The sequence below is a fragment of the Manis javanica genome, chromosome 5, assembly GCF_040802235.1.
Source record: "Manis javanica isolate MJ-LG chromosome 5, MJ_LKY, whole genome shotgun sequence".
NCBI lineage: Eukaryota > Metazoa > Chordata > Mammalia > Pholidota > Manidae > Manis > Manis javanica.
In genome coordinates, this window is record NC_133160.1 from 16,874,152 (window position 1) to 16,900,344 (window position 26,193).

The following is a 26,193-nucleotide window of genomic DNA, read 5'->3' on the forward strand; positions in this document are numbered from 1 at the left end:
AAAGTAATAAGAAAATGCTTGCATGACAGAAATAGTAAGAGGAAATCATAACCACAGTTGACTCTTGAACAAGACATGCTTGAACTGTGCAGGCCCACTTATATGTGGATTTTTTCAGTAAATACTGTACAGTACCATGAATGTATTTACTCTTCCTTGTGATTTTTTAAATAACATTTTCTCTTCTCAGTTTACTGTAAGAATACAGTATTAGTAGGTATGTTAAGAGTTTCGGGCAATAGTAGACATTAGTAGTTAAATTTTGGGGGAGCCAAAAGTTACATGTGGATTTATTCTTTTTTTGAAGGTGACTAAAAGTTTATTCTGTACTTCTAAAAGTATCAGGTGGGGGATAAAACTGGAGACAGGGCCTGGTTAGGCACTCCTGTAGGCTTTCTTCCTTTGAGAGGGAGGGAGGGCACCAGGGTGGGCTTCAGGCTGCTGGGATGGGGGGTTGGGAGGGGCAGGGGGGAGTTCAACGGGGCCTTCAGGTGAAACAGGTTAGGAAGGGCCCCAGGCAGACAGGGATTCTCCTGAGGGGTGAGGTAGGGTGCTTCTTCCAGCCAGCCCAGGTGGGGAAGAAGGGCAGAGAGTGGGTGTGAAACTCCAGCCTGGAGTGCAGGAGCTTCCTTTGCACAGTCTGGCCCAGCGGGCACGGGGGATTCTTCACCACCAGCTCCACGTACAAAGCACTGTAGATGTGGAGCAGCACGTCTCGGATGGGTCCCACGTGCAAGTCAGTATTTATGACAGCCTTGGTCCCAGTGGTCGTCTCATAATAATGGAGTTTGTAGTGGTTAGTTTGGAAGGCCAGGCAGGCGCCCTTCCTCGGTGCTGACCACCAAGTGGATGGAGAAGAACATCCTGTATATCAGCTGGTACTCCTCCTCCTTGGGGATCCTCCTTGCTGCCTGCAGTGCCACTCGCTGTCATGCACACACACTCCATTCTGGTCAAACAGGTATAGGTTGTGGACAGTCATCTATGGGGCAGAGAGTGTGAGCCTCACTCCAGGACCATCCGCACTCCATATGCTCCAGTTCTCAGTTCCTATATGCAGATACTTTACTGTGTTGGGAAGTCAGCTCCCCTAATCCTTGTCAAGGGTCATCTGTAATCTCTTAGAGTTTTTAAGGCAAGTCAACAGGCTTGTGAATGAGGGAGCCAGTAGTCCTTTAAGAAACTCTTGACAGAATTCGCATGGTCTCAAATAAACTCCATCAACATGTGTATTAACTGTAAGGACAGAAAAAGTGGTGATTTTACAGTACAGTGGAGAAACCACATTAACCAGATGATCAAGGTCAACCACACCAGTGATAAGACACACTGACATCATGAACCTTATGAAATGATTAACTGAGAAGAACACATCTGTGGTATTTCTGTTAAAAATGCATAACCTCTGTAATCATGAAGAGACATCAGACAAACCCAAATCAAGGGACATTTACCAAGTAACTGACTATTCTTAAAGTGTCAAGGACATGAATGGCAAGCAAAGACCAAGGAGCTGTTAGACTGCAGGAGGCTAAGAAATAATGACCAATACAGTGGGGATCCTGGATAGCATCCTGAAACAGAAAAAGGACACTGGTAGAAAAACTGGTGCAGTTTGAATAAGGTCTTTGGTTTAGTTAATAGTATTGTACCAGTGGTAACATCCTGGCTCTGTTCAATGTACAATGGGTATGGAAAATATTAACATCAGGAGAAGCTGGGTCCAGGATATATGGAAATTCTCTGTTGCAACTTTTCTATGAGTCCAAAGTCAGCTCAAAATAAAAAATTTGTCAAAGGAGAAACCTTTGACAAGATTCCTTTTGAAAATTTTCTGTTTTCTCATTATTCTTTTAAGTGAAAAGCCATCATGGGTTTGAGAAACTATTTGGTCCTGGGTAGAAACTGGCTTAAGAATAGAAAAAATAGTGTAGGCATAAGTCCCCTTCTCTGAGTGAGTAAATGATGAGGATGACCTTCTACAGTTGCCTCTAAGCTCATCCCTGATATGTTGAATTTCCTAGATCTTTCTAAAGTGTACAGTAATGAAAAGCTATGCTGATGGGAGATTTTTCTGAAAATTAGGCCAATTGGGCAGAAAATTAGTGAATGCAAGATACTGCATTTAAGAGAAAAAGAAGTTCTGAACCGGACTTATTACAGAGTCATGGGACCAGAGATATCACTTAATTTCCCAGCATTTTCCAAAGGTATTCACACAGTGTTCGCTGCTGAGGCCAGAATGGCCTGGAAATTGGTGCACATCCATGCAGAGGTGACCAGATCCAAGTAGTCCTCTGGAGGCATGTGTAGAGGAAGGTCTCTTTTTGGTCATTAGAAAGCAGCTAAGTTAAAGCCCTGTCAACTAAAAATCTTTAAAGCTAGGGATTTATAACATGTCCAAATGAAGAATGTTGCAGAGAGGCAGGAGATGGGATCCAGGATGGTTTGGAGGGGAGGACTCAGTCAGAGTACATCTTGCTCTGTCCTGGGAGAGACATGCTTGTTCTGCAAAGCTGGGCCTGCTACATATGCAGGTTGAAAACCTCAGAGGCTTTAAATTTGTTCCTCAGGCAGCAATTGATTAGGGGTTCTATTTCCCAGATGTTAGGATAGGACACCTCTGGGTAAATGACAGGAACACCAAGGCCCCTGGAAAGTCATAAACCTCTAAAAATGAGGGGCAAAAAAAATCTGGTGTGTTTCCATTGAGTTTGGTTGGTATTAAGCCAATTCTATCCCACCCAATTAAGGATTTAATAATCCAGTAAAGTAAAAAGTATATATATTTCTGACCTTACAATGCTGGGGACTAGACCATTTACTTATTCAGTCAACAAATGTTTTGTGAGCATCCTGAGAATACAGCAGTAAGCAAGGCAGTCAAGGGCCCTGTCCTCATGGGTCGCTCAGACCAGGACATTATTCCTCTGAGCCTGAACCAGGCCACCTACCCACCTCACTCAGAAGTGCCTCCACTAAAAAAGGCATAGTTAATACCAAGATAAAAGTGTGTCTGTATATAGGTGTTTTCACATGTATATCACATGTTTAATTTACATAATTTTGAAGCTGTATTTGGTGACTTTAATCATGAGCCCTACCCCAATCCTGACCATTCCCCTCAAGCTCTGTGTTTAAGACACTTTGGAAGGCTTAGGGGTTTGCTCAGTGCCTATGGCAATCAGAAGCATATTTACCAAGGCATGGAAAGCTCTGAATGGCACGGCATGGCCAACTGGCAGCGTCCAGAGGGAGCCAGCTCTTCTCTGTTGCTGCATGAAAATTTCTCCCTGAATTTAATCTCTTGGGTTATATTCCAAGCTAAATCTCACAGCAATGAACCAACTAGAGTGGTGCTAATTAAATCAATTCCAGAGGCTCTGGGCCTTCTTACAGAGTTAGAGATATTCCTTGAATTGGTAAAATGGTTATGGTTATGATTTTTAGGCATTCTATATAAAGAGTGCCATGGATAAATGATGAGAGTAGTATTTTTTATTTATCAGAAAAATCAAAGGTAAGTTATTGGTTGAAATTAATTTGGAAGACTCACCTGTACTAACCCTATGGCATATATGAACAGGTGATCATTTTTTCCAAGTACTTTTGCAGAACAAAGTCTACTTTCATCAGCACAGTTTTTCACCATTTGACCCTAGTCTCTCTCTAGCCACGAATCTTCCAACCCACTCCTGCCTATCTTTTATTGAGCTCTAGTAGGCTGTCTGTGTCATGTGCTTTCACTTTACTGACCTTTTTTTTCCCTTCTCTGCCCTCAAGTCCTAGATTATCAAATGCCACTCCCTTGGAGCCTTCTTCGTCTAATTCAGTTGTCATTATGCATTTGTTTTTCCAGTATTGCAAACACATGGTAGCAGTTCTCCTGTGGGACACATCACAAGCCACTCTGTAATGCTTCTGTTGACGTGGCTTTCTCCTCCCCTGGATTACCAACTCCTTGAGGGGTCAGGGACTTAAGCATTCATCCTCATGCCCCCTGAATGTCCAGCATAGTGAATGTGCTAATATTGATTGAATGCATACACTGCTCCAGCCACTGTCTAAGCACTTTATATATATATTATCACATTTGTCATAATAACCCTAGGAGGGAGAGACATAAATCATCCTTTTTTTTGTACATGAGGAAACTGAGGCACAGAAAGGTTAAGAATTATGCCCAAAGCTACAGAATGGTGGAGTTGGGACTTGAACCCAGGTAGTAGGACTCGGGGCTTCTAACCACTACCTGATACCAGAATAATACACTGTAAGCCCATGCTTTTAATTGTAAACTGTACTGGTTCAATAAAAGCTAGCACTTAATGAACAGCATTTATGTGGCAGGATTGGGCTAAGTGTTATGTGTTTATTATTTTACTTAATCCTCACGAAAGTCCCATAAGGCACACGAGTTGTTTTCCTGAGGAAGCTGGGATTCAGAGGGCTTGATGAGTAACAGCAGGAGAGGGTTTGGGAAGAGAACTAATGCGTATTGCGTACCTTCCATTTTTTTTCCTTATGAAAATTTTCCCAACATTTTATTATGGAAAATTTCAATCGTACTGCAAAGTTGAAAGAATTTTATGGTGAGCAGCCCTACACCTACCACCAGGTTTTGACCATTAACATTTTACTCTCTGTGCTTCCTACCCTGTGTTCAGCCATCTATTATATTGTTTCACATATTCCCTCTCAGTGCTTCAGCATATGTTTCACTAAATAGAGGTCATTATTTATTTAGTTTTCTTCTTTTGAGGTGAGATTTGTACATTTCATTATAGTTAGATTTTAACTGTGCATTTGCTGAGTTTTGGCAAATGCATACATCTGTGTAACCCAGACTCCTACCAAGATATTATCATGACCCAGAAAGTTGCCTCATGTCCCTTCCCAGTTAGTGCTCACCCCTACTTCCCAGAGGAGTATCTACTATTTTTATATTGCATATTTATATGCTTTTTGTTCCAAAAAATTTAAGGTGACTCATTCAGGTCAACAAAATACAGCAAGAAAACAACAAATGAGAAGTAGGTAGAAAGAAGAAACTAAGGTAGGAATATTAAATGGAGCCAGAAGAATAACTGTGATATGCCAGGCATTTTTATAACTGATATATTAGTTAATCCTCAAAAGAGGTATACGTGATTATTTCCATTTTATAGATGGAGAGGCTGCAAGATTGTGTAGCTAATAAGTAATAGGGATACTCTTTGACTCCAAAGTCCATGTTTTTTCCACTCTAGCCCAAAAAAGGAAGACAACCGCTAAAGTAAAAGCTTATTTTGAAAATATGGTCTCCAGTATGTGCTCGAGTATTTGTAAAATTATGTCACCTCATCAGGTTGGTAGTCTAACTGTAGGAGATGACAAAGATGGGGACACTAAAATAGTCTGCAGGATTTACCAAGTCCTGAAAGTCAAGGTTGGCTTTGAGTTATCCCATATGGCCCTAGAGATGGGATTCCATGTTCTCAGTGAGAGAAAAAGGCAACTTTTTCAGAACTGGCAGTAAAAAGTGGGAGTAGTCTTGGCAAGGTCCCACTGACTGCTAAAAAGGCCCCAGCCACGTCGACAAGGAGGCATCTTATACATGAAAAAATCTTGGCTGGAACTTTAAACTTTGACTTTAATCCAGTTCCTTTGTTAGTTGTGTTAAGAAAATGAAGGTACTATTTGGTAAAAGAACTGTAAATCTCTAATAGGGGAGCTTAGATATCATTACATCTGCTCCTTCCGCAATTTAATTTGAATCTCCTTTATAATAATTGTATATTCAAATAAAAGGTAAGGAAGAATTGAAGATTACTTGGAGGTTTCTTACCTGAAGTGCCAGAAAAAGGACTGGGCTTCTTATAGTAGGAAGGTTATCATAGGGCTGCCAGATAAAGTTGGAGAGAGACTTCAAAAAAGAAAGGACGATGGGGGTGTTACATTGACACTGACGTGGCAGTATACAACAAAAGAATTTCCTCTCCTGGACTGCAGCCCCCAGCATGATGGGAGTACTTGTGTTAGGCTCTCTTGGGCTGTGAGGACAAGACATGCTCATGTAGCCTTGGGTGATGGAGTGAGTGACACGGGAACCAGCTCAGTGGTCAGACCTGTGGAAACCTAGGACAGTGACTCTGGAGACTGCTGGAAGGGAGGCAGGTGTCCAGCGGACCTGTTCTGCTGTCCACACTGTTCCCACCCTCAGCTGTCTGCTCTTTCCACACTCCCTGTCCCCCATCCCCTGAATCCCATGCTCAAAGCTTGCAAAGAGAACATTTTCTGGGGCTTCTGTGCCTTCTGCCCTGTGCCTCTCGTCCTCTGGGGAAGCAAGGAAGGGGTAGACAGTCAACTCACCAGTAGAAAGATCCACATTAATGATGGCTACCAATGATAAATACTAGTTCCTCTTCCCCAGGCAACAAAACAGTTATCTTTAATAGACTGCTTTAATTGAAAAGTTTTTCTTTTAAATAACATTGTTTTCTGATTATAAAAGACATTCACTCTTTTTTTTAATATTACTTTTTTTGGTATCATTAATATATACATGAGCAACATTGTGGTTACTAGAGTCTCTCCATTATCAAGTCCCCACCACATACCCCATTACAGTCACTGTCCATCAGCCTAGTAAGATGCTATAGAATCACTACTTGTCTTCTCTGTGCTATACTGCCTTCCCCGTGCCCCCCTCTACATTATGTATGCTAATCATAATGCCCCTTTTCCCCTTATCCCTCCCTTCCCACCCATCCTCCCCAGTCCCTTTCCCTTTGGTAACTGTTAGTCCATTCTTGGGTTCTGGGAATCTGCTGCTGTTTTGTTCCTTCAGTTTCTTCTTTGTTCTTAAACTCCACAGATGAGTGAAATCATTTGATACTTGTCTTTCTCTGCCTGGCTTATTTCACTGCTCATAATACCCTCTAGCTCCATCCATGTTGTTGCAAATGGTAGGGTTTGTTTTCTTCTTATGGCTGAATAATATTCCATTGTGTATATGTACCACATCTTTATCCATTCATCTACTGATGGACACTTAGGTTGCTTCCGTTTTTGGCTATTGTAAATAGTGCTGCGATAAACATAGGGGTGCATATGTCTTTTTCAAACTGGGCTCCTGCATTCTTAGGGTAAATTCCTAGGAGGGGTATTCCTGGGTCAAATGGTATTTCTATTTTGAGTCTTTTGAGGAACCTCCATACTGTTTTCCACAATGGCTGAACTAATTTACATTCCCACCAGCAGTGTTGGAGTGTTCCCCTTTCTCCACATCCTCGCCAACATTTGTTGTTGTCTGTCTTTTGTATGTTGGCCATCCTAACTGGTGTGAGGTGATATCTCATTGTGGTTTTAATTTGCATTTCCCTGATGATTAACGATGTGGAGCATCTTTTCATATGCCTGTTGGCCATCTGAATTTCTTCTTTGGAAGTGTCTGTTCAGATCCTCTGCCCACTTTTTAATTGGATTATTTGCTTTTTGTTTGTTGAGGTGCATGAGCTCTTTGTATATTTGGATGTCAACCCCTTATCGGATATGTCATTTATGAATATATTCTTCTTCTATACTGTAGGATGTCTTTTTGTTCTACTGATGGTGTCCTTTGCTGTACAGAAGTTTTTTAGTTTGATATAGTCCCACTTGTTCATTTTTTTTTCTCTAGAACATGTTTTAGAATATTCTATTTTTTTTTTGAGAGGGCATCTCTCATATTTATTGATTAAATGGTTGTTAACAATAAAATTCTGTATAGGGGACTCAATGCACAATCATTAATCAACCCCAAGCCTAACTCTCAACAGTCTCCAATCTTCTGAAGCATAACGAACAAGTTCTTACATGTTGAACAAGTTCTTACGTAGTGAATAAGTTCTTACATGGTGAACAGTGCAAGGGCAGTCATATCACAGAATCTTTCAGTTTTGATCATGCATCATGAACTATAAACAATCGAGTCAGATATGATTATTCATTTGATTTTTGTACTTGATTTATGTGTGAATCCCACATTTCTCCCTTATTATTATTATTATTTTTTAATAAAATGCTGAAGTGGTAGATAGATGCAAGATAAAGGTAGAAAACATAATTTAGTGCTGTAAGAGGGCAGCAAAACATCCACGGATGTAGAAGATTTCTCTCAAAACAGGGGGGCATGAGGTTCTAAGCCTCACCTCTGTTGATCCCCAATTTCTCACCCCACTTGTTAATTTTTGAAAAGCCATTCATTCTTAGATAAAAAATCTGAAAAATGTAGGAAAGCATAATGAAGATAATTGATATTCCTGTTAGTGATACCTTGAAAGCATTCTGTTTAGTCATTTATTTAGAAATTATTTATATACAATGTGAAGCCATGCTATATATACAATTATACAGAAAATATTTGAGTATTTACTTAATCATCATGCCTTATAAAATATAATATTCTAAATATTTTCCTGCATTGCTAAAAATTATTCATAAGCATAATTTTAAATAGTGATTATCTATTATGTAGACAGTACTCTATTTTCCATCTCTTCCACTGAATTTTCAGTGAGTTTCTTGTGAATAACATATAGTTGGGTTGTATTTTTAATCTACTCTGCCAATCTCTACTTTTAATTGGTGTATTTAGACCATTTACATTTAAGGTAATTATTGATGCATTAGGGCTTTAATCTGTCCTTTTATTATTTGTTTTGTTTCCTATTTTTCATTCTTCTACTTCTTTTCTTGCCTTTCTTTTTGTTACTTGGAAATATTTTAGTATTTTATATTGACTTAGTTGTAGTGTTTTTGAGTGCATATCTTTGTATCACTTTCTTAGTGGTTGCTCTGGGTATTACAATATATGTATTTGACTTACAGCAGTGTGTACTGGTATCAACATTTTACCATGTGGAAACCTTCTATCTGGGTTCCATTGCTTCTCCCCTTTTAAGTATAGTTGTTTTGAATATTAGATGGTATTATATGATTTTTGTTTCAGTCATAAAATATGATTTATATTCTCATAAAAAGAAGCCTATTGGATATATTCATATTTCTTTTTCTGTTCACTCTTCCTTCCTGATGCTCCAAGATTTTCTTCTTTTATCATTTCTTTCCTATTTGAAGGACCTCCTTTAGCCATTCTTTAAGGGTAGTATTCTAGTGACACGTTCTTTTAACTTTAACTTTCCTTAGTGTGAAAATGTTTTTTCCCCTCCAGTCTTGTTGTTTCCCCAGATACAGAATTCATGGTTGACATTTCTCCTTTCAGCATTGCTGTGTTGTGCTATTTCCTTCTGGCCTCCATAGTTTCAAATGGGAAATCTGTCGTCATTTAAATTGGTGTTCCCATACAGGCAATGTGTTGTTTTTCTCTGCTTTCAAGAGTTTTTCTTTGTCTCTAATTATCATAAATGTAATTACCATGTGTCTTGGCATGAATTTCTTTGGGTTTATCTTATTTGAGGTTCCCCCAGCTTCTTGAGTCTGTAGGTTTATGCCTTTCACCAATTTTGGGACATTTTCAGCCATTATCTTTTTGAATACTCATTCAGCCCCCCATTCTTTCTACTCTCCTTCTGGATCTCTGATGATATGACATTGGGTCTTTTGTTAGTGTCTCACAAATGCCTGAGGTTCTGTTCATTTGTTTTTCAGCCTATTAGTTTTCTTATGTTTACATTGGGTAAGTTCTATTGCTCGAACCTCAACTTCACTGATTCTGTGTTCCATCAGCTCTATTATTAAGCCCATCTTTCAAGTTTTTATTTCTGTTATTGTATTTTTCAGTTCTGTAATTTTTGTTTGGTTTTTTTTTATAACTTCTGTTTCTTTGACAAGATTTTCTATTTTTTTCATTTGTTTCAAGAGAATTTGTAGTGGCTTGTTTAAGCATTTTTAGGATGCCCACTTTAAAATCTTTTGTAAAGTTCTAACATCAGATTCATCTTGGTGGTGGTTTTGGTTGGTCCTTTTTTCATTCAAATTGTGATTTTCCTGATTCTTGATATCATGGGTGATTTTTGGTTCTATTCTGGACATTTTGTCTATTTTGTTAGGAGACTCTGGGTCCTATTTAAATCTTTTATTATACTAGGCACTTATCTTATTTAGTTTTAGTACATAGGTTGGAATCTACTTTTGTACGCTGTGGTTCCAGTGACAATTTACTTTTAAGAGCCTTTGTTGTTACTATTTTGGTCTGTTTGGTTTATCTGCTGAAGCTGGGGCTCCCATTGGTCCCTGCAGGTGCTGATAGTGGGAAGGAGTTTCCCCAGTCCATGCTCTCTGGTACCTCTAGTTGGGGGAAGGGAGTCTCTATCCTGATGGAATGAAGAACGCTTCTGGGAACTCTGCAGGGAGGGAGAGTACTTCCTCAGAAGGTTTTATTGTCAGTGGGCTCCTGATCTGTCTTTGTTGGTGCTGCCAGCTGGCCTGGTATGGTCAGCACAACTCTCACTCTGTCATGGGGAAAGATAAGCCTACCTTGCTTGCCTTCTGTTGCTATGGAGCTTGGGAAACATTGAGTCCTGCCACCTTCTTCTATTGGATCAGGGGTGGGGGTTATTAGATGCCCTGCTTGCTATGTTGTTCTTCCAGTTCCGGGATCCCTAACCTGGTCCTCTCCTTTTCCCACCTTTCCAACTTCTCCTTGGTTGCCTCTTGTGCTATTTTTAGGGTTTATAATTGTACTTAGCAGGGAAGTTGGGGGAGAAACAGTTTACACCATCTTGTCTAGACCATGGCAGGGTTCTATTTAACCATTTGTCTTTTGGATGGTTGGGTTGTTATAAGTCAGGAGTACTGTAGATATCATGACGGGGGCCTTCCAACAGCCTTGAAATCTGAAAGGCTTCCTTATGGAACAGACCCATGGGCTTGAGACTGGCTGAGCATCCAGTATAGGCTGTTGCTTATCTGTCTTCCACTTGCTTGGCTGGGGATGTCCGTTCTTCATGTCTGCTTTAAAGCAGGCATTTCTTCTGGTTGTCTTATGCTTGTTGCATAATGCAGTAGTTTGTCACACTTCTAGAATTCAAAACAGATAAACTATTACCTTTGTAGAGCCTTTCCTTAGCATCTCCTTTTGGTCAATTTTGTCTCTTTTAGTAAAGCTTTTATATTAAATTCAACCTTACAAATTGTATTTAATCATGATTTAACTAAGAGATACTTAATTTCTTATGTGAATATTTCGATTTCAGGACTGCAAAACAATGACCAAGTTTTTTCTTAAATCAGTGTGAAAAAGTTTCTGACATTTTCCACTTGTGAACGAGGAATTCAAGGTCATCTCAGTTCTTCCACAGTAAATATGCCTTTTAGAAAAAACAGAGTGAGAAATCCTTTATATTGGAAGTCACGGACCCCTTTGTATAATTTACAATAATAGTTTTGCACAAATAATTTCAGGTTAAAATTGCATACTATTTATTCCCACCCATTTCCTTTATTGGCTGTGACACACAGGAATTACGCCCATTGCTTGACTAACCTTTCTGACCTTTTGTTACTTGGCTATAAATTGACTTGGGTCTTTTGCAAAAACACTGTCAGGGGGGAAAAATCTTTTTGTTAGAACCCAGCCAATTCCTGCTTCAGTGCAGAACAGTTTGTTCTCCTGAAGAAATGAGCCAGTTCAGTGAACAGAAAAACATAGCCGTAAACTGGCATCGCCAAAAACTGCAAAAGTGATTGCCCACGAATCATTCCACAGAGCAGGGAACTTTGTAAAGGAGCAAGATTTGGGGGAGAAAAATGCATTTTTTAGTTCCATGGACTTTAGGTAAATGTAATTGAATTGTTAGCATTGTAACGAAATAAAAAGCATATCTTTTTCTAAGCTTTGGCAGTTACCAACATCTTAACATTTTAAATGGGAATATTGTAGCATTCGCACACTGCCTATTCTCAGTCACAGACTGCTGTTGTAGCACGTAGCCCCTGCATTCCAGTTGCTCTTCCCACTAGGTTGGGAGCTACAAATATTTCCTGAATGACTCCTCTGTACAAGGCTGAGTCCTGGGTCCATCCCTCAAAGAAGACACTGATAGTGGTCTAGTGTATTATAAAAAAAACCATGAAAAATATTTACAGCGTGGCAGGTGCAATAACAGAAAAATGTACAAGACACAGGGTTATTACTTAATGACAGGCTGTCCTGGAAGTGGGGGCATTGGAGTTACATGTGAAAACTGTCTAGGAATTTTCCAAATAGAGGCAAGAAACAGGGGTACTCTGGGCAGATAGAGGAGCATATGTACAGTTGTAGAGTGATAAGAGAGCATGGAGGTCCCAAGCACTACAAGTAGAATTGCTTGGTTATAAAGTATAAGGAGGGAAAGGAGTGGTGGACAGTGAAACTGGAGAGGGATAGGGACCAGATAACATGTGTTTCAAATGCCATATGAAGCAGTTTGGAGTTTATATGGTAGGCCATAGGGGCTATGTAAGGGCCTGAAGCAGGGGATGGCCTGGCCACAGCTGGAGTGGGAAGGCAGGTTTTTGCAAGTAACCATGAGCTCAGAAATGGCAGGTTGGACCAGACTAAGAAAGGACTATGAAGAGGGCAGACTTTATCCTGCAGGGAATCACATGTGTTATTTTGGAAAGGCAAATATGGTTGTGAGGCAGAGGATAGTATGGGAAGGGGTGTGTGTATATTATATGTAGGTTACAAAAGTCATTGTAGCAATCTGTGTACAGGAGGAGAGGAACAGTGCCCAGGAACTTTGCACAGGGGCTACCTTGGTGACTGGGGAGTGCAGAGCACAAGGAAGGAGGCAGAAAGGCCAAGACTTCTGCTGGCATCTCAACATGCTTATCAAGGATGCTTTCACATATACTATATCTGATTTGCATAGTGGACCTTACATTGTATGTGCTGATTCCTTCTCATTTTAATAGAAAGAACTGAGGTTTGGAGGTTAAATATTTCATCCAAGACCCAGGTGACCTGCCCCAGGAGGTTGCTGAGTCAGGGTTGAGAGGCAGTTTTATCTGACACACCACCTTTGAATAGCACTTGCTTGAACTGAGCCACCTGGTATTGGCAAGTCTCAAAATGTCTGCATAACTTTCTATAAGAGCTGTGCCTATAAATAATAGCTCTACTAATACTGATATTTTAGTGCTAATGCTAATACAATTCATATATGAAAGCCCTGTTTTTCTTTTTAACCTGTCATCCCATAAAAACATCAGCTATGTGATTTTCTTAAAATATCACCATTCTGAAAGAGTTGCTATGGAAGAAAGTCCAACCAAATTGGCCAAAAGTACAAATTACTGAATATACTTAATTAAAAATTCTTTAATGTTCAAGTGAGTATATATGTATGTGTGTATGTATAAAACAATTCATTTTAGAATAATAAACTATGACTTTCACTAATTAGAGAACCTTTTAGAAGGAGTTTACAAAACAAAACAAAAAAACCTTCAGTCAAGTCCCAGGACAAATGAATGATTCTTTCTATGAAATATTCATTCTACAATCATGAGGTCATATGGTCCAGGGTTAGGGCCTAGGAAGGAGATGGAAAGAACCAAAAACAAACCTGTCCTACTCTGTATCAAAAATACAGAAAAAAGCAAACCTGACCTACTCTGTATCCAAAATACAGTAAATACAGGGTTCTTGGTTAATGGATCAGCTCCTATTTAGTTACCAAAGGGAAATACTGTCCCATTTGGGATTGGAGGCTTGAGGTTCCAGCATCAAAGGCTATAATCATGGAATGTTGCAAGCTGCCTCTTTGGCATCTTGTTTTCACCCTCCCGTTGCTTCTCAAAGTGGAACCAGAAATAAAGAATGTTTTTGAGATGGAAAAATGTTGGAAATGTGGGGAAAGTATCTGAATCTTAAGGCTAAGGCTGTATTATTATTTTGTGGCATCAGTAGTAAAAGAAAATGTGCTAAATCTTTAAGAAAAAATTAATACTATCTAATGTGACCGAGGTGACCGAGCTGTGGAACTGTAGCACACTCCCCTGCCAAAACAGAGATTATATATAGCACAGGAAAAGAAAGCCCTGCTTTCCTCAAGTGGCTGCTGAGCATAGCGGGAGAAGCACTTATGTAACTGGGTGTGCTAGTTAGTTCTGCTGTAAATTCACACAGCTGGGCCTTGGTGGGTTCTTAGTTTGCCTCAGTGTTAACTCTTGCTTCCTCTGTAGTTTTGGGGCCTGTGCCTGGCACTTAAGAAAACACAGAGAGACAGAACCCACAACATAACCCCTGACAGTCTAGTCTAGTGGAGCAGACAGGAAAGCAAGCAGCTACAGCTCCCAGGGAACGAGAGGCCGGAGGAGGCCTGGTGGGGAGGGACCTGCTAGCCATGCCTGGGGCTTCTGGTTGTGTAGGAGGCCCCCCAGTCTGGAAACAAACAGAAATGACTTGTCTCCCTGTACCTCACTTTCCTCTGCTATAAAAAAATTTAATACTCAACACAATTCATAGGTGTTATATGACGCTGTGAAAATTGAATGTGGTAACTCACGCAACATGCCTCACCCAGAACTGGCACTCAGTGAGCATTCGGTAAATATTCATTTCTCTGCCTCTTTCCTTTCCTCAAAGCCCCAGACCCAGTTCTACTTTGTTTTCTCTTTATTGAGAAACAGTTCCCTTTATAAACTGTCAGTACATCTTTCTTGAGCCTCAAAAATCTCTCATTTTCAATCCCATCTCTTCTCCTTTTCCCCCCTTGTCTCCCAGGGATAAGCACCTCACCTCCCTTCTGCTTTTCCTGGGCAGCAGCAGTCTAACGGTAAGAGGTACAGGCATGGGAGATGGCCTGTGGAGGTACAGATGACACCGCGGCCATGGACACAGCACAGATCAGTACTTCTCCTGATCCAGCCCCAGTGGGTTTGGGAATTCCAGGCTTCTGTGGCTCCCGTGCCTTCCTCTGTCGCTTCAGTCTACTGAAAGGAGAAAAGAGAGTAAGGTTCTCCCTTTCCAAGCTGGGTCTGAAATCCTTCTCTCTTCTTGCAGAAGGTCCCCTCCCAGCCAGGGCCCTGCTGGACTCTCCTTGAGGAACCCCCATTTTAGGATCACGTTTGGCTGCATTTGTCCTAATGGTGTCAGGTCCATGCCTGAGGGAGTCAGTGAGAGGGCACTTGGGGCACATATCATCTGCTCCCTTTGCTGCCTGGTTCATGGCCCCTCTTCCCACCCCCACCTCCAGCCAGGCCCCACTTGCTGGCACATCTTCATCTAAGGCAGTGGTTCTCAACAGGGCACATTTGGCAATGTCTGGAAACCTTTTCAATTATCACAACAAGGGGGTGGGGTAAGAGGTGCTACTGGTACCTAGTGGGTAAAGGTCAGGGATGTTGACAAACACCTACAATACACAGGATGGCCCCCAGAACAAAGAATTATCTGGTCTACAATGTCAATACCAAGGTTGAGAAACCCCTGCCTAAGGGGTTTCTCACACAAGTACCTCTCTTTGTGTCTGTCTGCCTCCATGTCTACACTGAGGGGCTTTTGTTTTCCTCAAAAGCTGCTCCTTCCCAGGGAAGCCTTCCCTCCTCCCCACTTTAGCCAGAGCTGATCCCCACCCTAAGGTTGCCAACCGTCTGCAGCCCTTCATTGCAACACTTAAGCCACCTTTGCCTTCTGATAGCCCCCTTCAACATGATTCATTTTTTTCTCTTGAAGATCTTGATTATAATGAGGGTGACCATCCAAACCCCTGTTATACAATAGCAGCATTCCAAGGCCCCTGACCTCGCACTGGGAGAGTCTGTGGCATCACCAGACTTGGCGTCAGGCGATTCCGTCTACGACTGTAACTGACTCTAACATTCTTGCTCTGTGACATAGACATGACTTCTCTGAGCTTTAGCTTCCACACAGGTAAGAGAGAGACAGTGTCCATTTCCCAAGATTATGTGAGGCTAGGACATTTTAGCACAGAGCCTGGTACATAATGGCCAGTCAGATGTGGGTGGGAACTGAAAACTGAATCCAGGATCCCAGATGTGACCCTGAGAACAGCATTGTTGCATTGCCTTGGTAGCAGTGATTTTATTCTGACAGCACCTCACCATTACACCTTCCGGGGCTGGGTGGAAGCCCTGCTGGCCCTGGGCCAGTTACATGTCCTGTTCACTGTGAAAGTACTAGGGTATGGGTATGTTCCCCTAATCCCATGGCAGTAGAGGAAATCCCAGACACTCCTGAGTCTCCACTGTTTTCTAAGGAGATATTTCTCCCTCTCTTGGACACAGGGCTCCAGAACCATGCCCTGAAGGTTGGGGACTGCCCTAACCTGAAGTACTCAGAAGCCAGCTGCTTGGTAGGAGGGCTGCTGAGACATGAAAGGCACACTGTGTCCATTCACTCCCACGATCTTCTGGTACATGGAGACCAGCACAGAGGAAGTATTATTACATACTGTTCAGACATTACATTACACTTTCTTTTTGCCATGGTGCCAAGGTTAGTGACAAGTGATCCCCGGGCAAAGGCAACTTATAGTCCTAAGGCTAGGGTTTTAAAAATCATATAGATACCAAACAGTAGAAATACCACCTAGTATTTGCCTAGAGGATTTCAAACTTACTTCCTGTAAGCACAGAGAGGAAGTCTGTGCACATCAAAGAAAGAACTGAAATGACAGTAGAAATGTTGACCTTCCATTTTTATCAGTGGCTAAAGAATGAAAAATATTACATGAGTAGTCATAAGGCAGAGGCCAGGGGACAGACAGATGTATGATCATTTGGACACCACATCAAGGCTCACCCACTAACAGCAGCATATATGATGGCCCGTCCATTCACCATGTGCCTCTGCTGGCTTCCTCAGAATCCTAAGGCACTTAACTGTACATCCCAGGACTTAGCTCTCCACTGTGCTGTGTAACTCTCTTGTACTGTTCACTCTTAGAGCATGTTCGTGTCTAGCTTTTTGCTGACCAGATGTACTGTGGGGTAGAAGGTAGCTTTGGAATCAGGCAGGCCTGGGTTTGAATCCCAGCTGTTGCCTGTTGCTTGTGTGACCTGAGTCAGGTTTCCTAGCTGTTTAACTTTGGTTTCCCAATTTGGAAAATTGGTTGATGATACTTAGCTCAGGGGATTAGGGTGAGGATTAAATCAAATGAAGAAATAAATGTAGAACAGTTGGCACAATGCCTGACATGTAGTGATTTCATTCAGTGAGTAGTGGCAGTAGTGGTGGTTCTCCTTGAAGGCAGAGCCTTTCCCCATTTCCACTGAATTTCTTAGCACAGAGCTGAGCACCTAGTAGTACACAAATATTTTTTACTTGAAATAAGTGCCAGGTATACATATTACATATAAACACAAACACAAGCTCAGAGGATAATCTGAAAATGACAGTAACTTTAAAAACTCTAGAGATCATGTTTTTAAAGTGTTTTAGCTCATTTTAAGAAATTTGACACATAGAGTCTAAGGTAAGTCAGTCCCTACCTTTGCCAGTAAGTTAAGTCACTTGAAAGGAAAGCATCTAGAGCACTTCATCTCACTTCCCCACTGGACTGCTGAGGTAACTTCACTTGGTTATGATTTACTGTCACGCCCTCTGCCTTCTGAGGACCAGTTCATGAATGGCCTGTTGGAGTGTGTTTCACTGCACTGCTACAGACTTAGTTAGCCTGCTCTCCTACCTTTACCCATGTTCCCTTACATGTCTTCCCTAAGACGTGTTTCTACTTGAGTTCACCTCCAAGTGACTTTGTCTCTGTATAAGAATACATGCTCGTCTTTGTTAAAGTGTCATTCAAAATGCCTGTCTATGTTTGCCCTTGATACTGGGGATCTCAGACCCAAATTCAGTACCAGGTAAGGTATGGACAACATTATAATTGTCCCCACTCCCCAACATCTACTTCCCTACTCCCTTTCAGAGCAAAAAGACAATGTTTGTTGCTACTGGTACAGAGGGATCGGTCCCACTTTCAGCTGCAGGGATGGGTCTCTATTGCTTACACCTAATCAGGTAACCCCTCACAGGTTCCCACAATGAATGACCCAGTGAGAGTGCCACGTGGCTAGTTCAGTGCTGGGTATGGGACCCATTCAGGCCATCACAATGTTGGCTGAGGACTTTGAGTAGCAGGCTCCTTGTTGTTTTGAGAGGCCATCCCAAAGCTAGCCGTCTGCCTGTCCTCCTGGATGGTGTGGGGACGTGAGCCTGGGACTGCTTTAGCTATCTTGCCCTGCTATCTTGCCCTAGTTAAGAAAGCTGCCCCTATGATGTGGCTAACCAAATAGGGAGAAAGAAAAACAAGCCCGTGCTTTCTTCACAGAGCAGTTGGACCCACATTCCAGTTACATGGGCCAGAAATCCCCATTATTATGTAAGCCATTTGACTTGAGTTTTATTGCTTATACCTTAGAATCCACATGGTGCTTGGTAAATTTCCTTCTATTATGTGTGTATTAGTGATTCTACTTTGGAGGAGGGGGAAAGGGTTGGAGGGCTCCATTTTAGCAAAGCATGAATTGCTTATGTTTTTCTACAAACTAAAGAAATTTCTTACCTATATATTAATCTGATAATATATTTACCTGAGGGTTTTGATTAATGAAATATAAATTTAGGCCAAACTATTGAATTTATAGGTTTTTGTCATGTGTTTTTCACAATGAACAGTTGTTAAAAGCATCATTAAAAGTAAATACTTGCAAAAATGTGTGTTGTAGAGAAGCCATTGCTTAGACAAGTGTTTCCATCTCTCCTCCCTTCCTTTGCTCTGTCTTCTTACTGATAACCAAACAGTCGATGGACACATATTTTGTGTGTTATTTGTATTATATAATATCCTTACAATGAAGTAAGCTAGAGCAAAGAAAATGCTTTTTCAAGTTGTCACAGATCTCTAAGAATTTACCAATATGTTATTGGAAAAAATGCACGTATAGGGGACACCCACACAGTTCAAGCCCATGTTGTTCAAGGGTCAACTATAGTTGAGATATAAATTCTAATTAATTTTATGTAGATGCAGTGTAACTTCTCAGATCCTGCACCTGTGAGTTCTACACACATACAAACAAAAAAACTGGGTTTTAAGTGCTTCGGTATCAAGGGATTCAAACTGAAGTTCAACCCCGTGCAGCAGACTGGGAATTGGATGGGAATGCTTATAAGTATAGCCCCCCATTGCCATGCTTTTTCGCTAGTCAAGCAAGACACTGCAGGTGAACTTCTCTAACTGGTAATTAATAGATGCCCACTGTGTGTCTATCACCATTGCTGAAGCTAACTGGTCCAGTGCTGAGCTCTTAGCTCTGAAATCTTGCAGTTTTTTGGAGAGAAAAGGCATATACACTAGATACTCTATAAGCCAGGGCTATTTTTATAGAGGAATACATCAGTAGATCTTTTTGGAGCCTCTTTCTTAGAATTGCTCTACCAGAAGGACACTCGGAACCTCCTGTTTAACAAATGTTGATCACTGCTATTATGAAATATGCTGTTTGCTATTAACACATTGATCAAATGCCACCCCCTTTTCCTTATACCTTTTTTATTCTACTGCTGACTCCTAACCAGTAATTCTTGTCCTGTAGAACCACAGTTGTGACACCCCTCCCAGCCATGTACACTTGCAGCATTTACTACAAGAAAAGCATTACAATAATTCATAACTAAAACTCTTTCATGGAAAAGGGGCTGCCGTTGGCCCTATATAGGTACAAATGAGCTAGCTGAACTCTATTCACTTCTTTCCTATTAAATAAAATATAGCTGAGTGAAGAGGAAGGAGACTCATAAGGGCAACCTTGAACTGTCTCCTAATTTGTTCAAAACAAAATAAAATTTACCAACTCTGGTATTTCATGTCAGCAGTGACAAAAGCTTGCTGAGCTCCAGGTAGTTGCCTGGCCCTGCAGGCTGCTTGTAGAATGCCAGTGGGAAGGCCAGGCTGAGGAGTCAGCTGGCTGTGGAGCCCTTGTTCTAGATTGCTGCCACTTTCTTGTGACATTGGACTTGGAAGCAAAAGTGGCTTGCTGCTCGTAACCCAAAGGGCTCTATTCAAGCAGTGACCTATTTTTACACAGTAATCGGGTTGGATTTCTTTTTCCCTCTCAAGGCAATAATCTCACATTCTTCCAAGTATGCAAGAAGCTAGTTCCCTGCTACTGCGTTTGTTGTTACCTTGGTGGTTTTTCAGTTTGACATAGGTCACCCTTGATTGAGAACAAGAATATCTGCCCTTTTTCCCAGCCAAAGGTGGAGGTTAATTTATAAGAATAAAATGAAAGGGTAGGAAAGCACGAACCAGATGAGGATAAACAGTGTTTGAGGAAGAACAAGACAAGGTGAACTAGACAGAAGGTGTTTGGGATTATAGGTCCAGGGCTCTGCTCTTTTAAATCCTAATCGTACATATGAACTAATTACTTAATTCATCAAATTTTGTTTGCACTCAGTATGCACTGAGTGACAGAGGCATAGTGATAAAAAGATACAGCTCTTCGCTCAGCCCCCAGTCTTGAGGGGAGAAAGCTTGTACCACACTTAGGGGCATGGCCAGGGCTGCTGCTTATTGGGGAGTAGGTGGGCCTGAGAAGAGGGTCAGAGGAATTCCTGCCTGAGCTTTCCAGCCAGGCTTCTGCCTCCCAGGGCTCTCCACTCCAGCCTGTCACACCTCCACCAGACCAGGGTCTGTGGCATTTTTGTTTGTTGCCACTTAGGTGTGTGCTTTGTGTAGGCTGTCAGGTTGTCTAGGTGCATTTCTCATGTCCTCTCAAGGAGACCTTCAGGACAGGAGGAAAAGTATATTGCATGGCTCCGTTCTCCAAAGGTGACATGCCAAGGGTATGGTTTTTTTCTTAGGCCTTAAGGTCTTTATGTCTAGAACGATACATGCTCCTGTCTTCTCTGCCTGGACAATGCCTTTTCACCCTTTAAGACCTCCCACAGGATCTGAGTTCTCCTCTGATGCCCAGGGGAACCCGGGCAGTTCTTCTCTGGTGTTTCTATTGTCTTTTTCCTTTCCTCTGTTAGCACTTACAGCTTTGAGCTTCAACTTCTGTCTATTTACACCTGTATTTGTCTGTCTTCCCCACTGGACTGTGAATCTCAGATGCAGGATCTGTGTCTTGTTCATCTGGGACACACTAGCTAAGTAGCACTAGAATGACTTACATGAACGAAGTGTGGGTCACATGAACAAAGTTCCCACCCAGCACCAACATGACTAAAAATAAGGAGAGGACCTCAAATCAATCAATCCTTGATTGATTCTCAGACTTTTTAATTGGTACTTAAAAATAATGGAAAGGATATGGAGAAAGTTTAGGAGCACATGGCCTAGGAGGATGTAAAAAAGTGGCCTGTTGACATTCAGGACACAAAAGGATTGGTGAGGAAGGGTGGCGTACACATGACAGAGGTGAGGGAAGAAATACTTGTCAGAAGAGCACCCCCTTGGGTGTTTCCTGACTGTTTTGTATATGTTTGTAAATAATGTACTCTTGAATACAGGGCAAAATTCAAATGATCTGGCACATAAGCGTCATCATATAGCAGCATGAAACATTAATATGCCAGCTGATGTATCAAAGCCTGAATTCAACATTAAAAAGGTGGTTGGGAAATAGCCATGTTAGTCTGACAGAAGCTGAGGTTGCCTGTGTAAGGTGCTTCCTGGTACCAAAGAGGAAAGTGCATTGTAGGTGTTTGATAAAGATGGATATGGCGATTAAATGAGCACTGGGATCAGCCTGGTATAAGTTCCTCTTGACTTTAACATGGTTAGGACCTTATTTTTTAAGAAACACTGATGTATGTCAAGTTCTTCCTTGACTAAAAGACTGTCACATACACCAGAGGGTGCTGTGTTTCAATATTCATGTCTTTATTACTTTAACATTCCTGTGCTGTGTGATTCATTTGACGATTAGCCTGTTGAGGATTGTGCAAGGCCTGAGCCTTCCTCAGCAAAGGATTGTGGAAGGCCTGAGCACACCCTACCCACTTATTGCTTTCTTGGCATAAAAAGGCATTTGAAAATGGCTGCACCACACACTCCCTGGGCCCGCTTTGCTGAATGCAAGTTCCTTGCATTAAGTTCTTTCTTTAAAACTAGACAGCTTTTCTTATGCTGCAGCTTAAGTCCATTTGCAGTATTCCATTTTTGGTGGAAATGGAGACCATCTGGTTGCCATCATCTGTATAATAACAATGATTGAAGATGGTTATTAAGTCACCCTTCGGCCTTTTCTCTTGTCTAGGCAAAATTGTCTCTGTTCCTGTGGCCATTCCCCATAAATCTCATTTTCCAACCCTTTAATCATCATGGTGGCTTTCTTTGGAAACTACATCAAAGGCTCAGTTTCAGTGCCTCCATTCTGGTGGAGTCTAGGCTGTCAGCTAATGGATATGGAATGTGGTTGTTTTAACCATCCAGTTTCCATGTCTGGTTCCCACATTTCCAAGCCAATCAGAGCCTCTAACCATTATGGCCTGGTTTACCACCTCTGAATTGTGACATGCATAAATATTATTAAGTTGCTGATTAGACTTAAAACAAAACTTTTACTTTGTGAATAATTCTAGCTAGATAATTGGTTGATATATTTTGTAGCCTGGTTTGTTGCATTTAAGATTTCTGAGCTGTTTTAAAAGAAATAAAAGGCATCCAGATTGGCAAGGAAGAAGCTAAACTGTCCCTGTTTGCAGATGACATGATATTGTACATAAAAAACCCTGAAGAATCCTCTCCAAAACTACTAGATCTAATATCTGAATTCAACAAAGTTGCAGGATACAAAATTAATATGCAGAAATCTGTGGCATTCCTGTACACTAACAGTGAACTAGCAGAGAGAAAAATCAGGAAAACAATTCCATTCACAGTTGCATCAGAAAGAATAAAATACCTAGGAATAAACCTAACCAAGGAAGTGAAAGACCTATCCTATGAAAACTACAAGACACTGATGAGAGAAATCAAAGAAGATACCAGTACATGGAAACACATCCTGTGCTCATGGATAGGAAGAATTAATATTGCCAAAATGGCCATCCTGCCTAAAGTGATCTACAGATTCAATGCAATTCCTATGAAAATACCGACAGCATTCTTCAACAAACTAGAACAAATAGTTCTAAAATTCATATGGAACAACAGAAGACCCTGAATAGCCAAAGCAATCCTGAGAAGGAAAAATAAAGCAGGGGGGATTACACTCCCCAACTTCAAGCTCTGCTACAAAGCCACAGTAATCAAGACAATTTGGTACTGGCACAAGAACAGACCCATAGATCAATGGAACAAAACAGAGAACCCAGATATAAACCCAAGCATATATGGTCAATTAATTTATGATAAAGGAGCCATGGACATACATTGGGGACATGACAGCCTCTTCAACAGCTGGTGTTGGCAAAACTGGACAGTTACATGCAAGAGAAGGAAACTGGATTATTGTCTAACCCCATACACAAAAGTAAACTCGAAAGGGATCAAAGACCAGAATGTAAGTTATGAAACCATAAAACTCTGAAGAAAACATAGGCAAAAGTCTCCTGAGTATACGCATGAGCAACTTCTTCCTGAACGCATCTCTTCGAGCAAGGGAAACAAAAGCAAAAATGAACTCATGGGACTACATCAAAGTAATAAGTTTCTGTACAGTAAAGGACACCATCAGCAGAACAAAAAGGCATCCTACAGTATGGGAGAATATATTGTAAATGACATACCTGACAAGGGGTAAACATCCAAAATATATAAAGACCTTACATGCCTCAACACCCAAAAAGCAAATAACCTGATTAAAAAATGGGCAGAGGATATGAAGAGACAGTTCTCCAAAGAAGAAATTCAGATGGCCAACAGACACATGAAAAGATGCTCCACATCACTAATCATCAGGGAAATGCAAATTAAAACCACAATGAGATATCACCTCACACTAGTTAGGATGGCCAGCATCAAAAAGACTAAGAACAACAAATGCTGGCGAGGATGTGGAGAAAGGGGAACCCTCCTACACTGCTGGTGGGAATGTAAGCTAGTTCAACTATTGTGGAAAGTAATATGGTGGTTCCTCAAAAAACTAAAAATAGAAATACCATTTGACCCAGGAATTCCACTCCTAGAAATTCACCCAAAAAAAAACAAGATCCCAGCTTCAAAAAGACATATACACCCATATGTTTATTGCAGCACTATTTACAATAGCCAACACATGGAAGCAACCTAAGTGTCCATCAGTGGATGAATGGATAAAGATGTCATACATATACCCAATGGAGTATTATTCAGCCATTAGAAGAAAACAAATCCTACTATTTGCAACAACAGGGATGGAGCTGGAGGATATTATGCTCAGTGAAATAAGCCAGGCAGAGAAAGACAAGTGCCAAATAATTTCCCTCATTTGTGGAGTATAACAACGAAGCAAAACTGAAGGAACAAAATAGCAGCAGACTCAGAGACTCCGAGAAGGAACTAGTGATTTTGGCTCCCTAAGCACTGTACTGAATACTACTGAGTGTCAGGCTCTGTGCTAGGGATCGAGGACTCAAAGATGAACAGAACATGGTCCCTAATTTGAAGGAACTTATATTCTAAAGGGAAAGTCACACACATACACACACACAATTAACAATATAAAATACAAAGTGCTGTAAATGCTGACTTAAGTGCAATGGAGGTTTAGAAAGGTTTCACTGAAATGTTGTACTTGAACTATGTCTGAACATGGGTTAGTCTACAGAGATAAGGGAGTTAAAGGAGGCTCTAGTGAGGGATGTCTAGGACATGTGAAGGCAAGGAGGCTGGCGTGTCAGGGTGCAGTGAACAAGGTGTGGCCAGGCATGAACTTGAGTGGCTGGAGGGGCAGGCAGATGCCAGACTGCCCATGCCAAGCCCTTAAGTATCGAATGAAATATAATGTGAGCTGCATATGTTATTTAAAATTTCTTGGATCAACATTTAAAAAAAATAAAAGCACACCAGAAATGAGTTATCAAGCCTTGAAAAGAGGCTCGATAAATGCATATTTCTAAGTGAAAGAAGCTGACAAATCAAACACTCTGGAAACCAAGAGGTCTCTGGAATAAAAGGGTTCACTGAGCCTTTGCAGATGCAGCGAGATAAAGGACTGAGGCCTGGGACAGGAACTTTCTGCTTCACCAGCAGCAAGGTCAGTTAGCTGAAACAACTTTTTTGTGACACAAGAATCAGCACATTTATGAGTGGTCTTAAGAAAGCTCTTTAAATTCCCATTGGCTATAGATAAGGAAGGCGGGCTAACACAGAGCGGGCAAAGTCCAGGGATAGGTGGTTAGTCCATAGAGAAGGCTTAATAGATTGTTCATGACGGTCACACACTGGTCACGTGTGAGGGGGATGCGGTGGTTCTGGAGACCTTCTAAAAGATTGTTGAAATGACTTCTAGGAACGTGGAATTTCTGGTTAGCTGCGGCCCGCGGCTATTGACTGATTATCTTCCCTTTCTCTCCCTCATTTTCCAATCCTTATGTCACTTGACTTAGGCATTTCAGAATTTTGCCTTATCAAAGCCAACCCAAAAAGTCTATATACAGTATAATTCCAACCCTATGACATTGTGGAAAAGGCAGAGTTTTGGAGACAGTAAAAAAATCAGTGTTTACCAGAAGCTGGGGTGAGGGAGGGATAAATAGGCAGAGAACAGAAGATTTTTAGGGCAGTAAAACTATTCTGTCTGATACTATAAAGGTGGATACATATCATTATGAATTTGTCCAAACCCATAGAATATACAATACCAAGAGTGAATTGTAATATAAACTGTGGACTTGAGGTGATAGTGATGTGTCCATGCAGGTTCATCATTTGTAACAAATGTACTACTCTTGGGTGGGGAATGCTGATAATGAGAGAGTCTATGTATGTGTAAGAGTAGGGGTGATACAGGAAATATCTATACTTTCCACTCAATTTTGCTGTGGACCTAAGACAGCTCTTTAAAAAAATCTATTAAAAATAAATAGATAAGGCAAATTAAGTTTAATGATATATTTTATTTAGCTATCAAATATTAACACTTAAACATGTAATCAATATAAAAGTCATTAATGAGATATTTTATATCACTTTTTTGGGGTACTAGGTCTTTGAAACCTAATCTGAATGTTATATTTACAGTGTATCTCGTTTATACTAGCCACATTTCAAGTGCTCAGTAGGCATATGTGACTAGTGGCTGCTGAACCTGGACAAAGCAGGTTTTGAA

The 26,193-nt window shown here is 41.0% G+C and overlaps 1 protein-coding gene and 1 pseudogene across 13 annotated transcripts in view; one reads left to right on the forward strand and one right to left on the reverse strand.

Moving 5' to 3' along the window:
- ZHX3 (zinc fingers and homeoboxes 3) overlaps positions 1–26,193 on the forward strand; it is a 137,893-nt gene that overhangs the window by 65,599 nt on the left and 46,101 nt on the right. The window lies entirely within an intron of this gene.
- LOC108392993 (trafficking protein particle complex subunit 1 pseudogene) lies at positions 488–11,186 on the reverse strand (annotated as a pseudogene).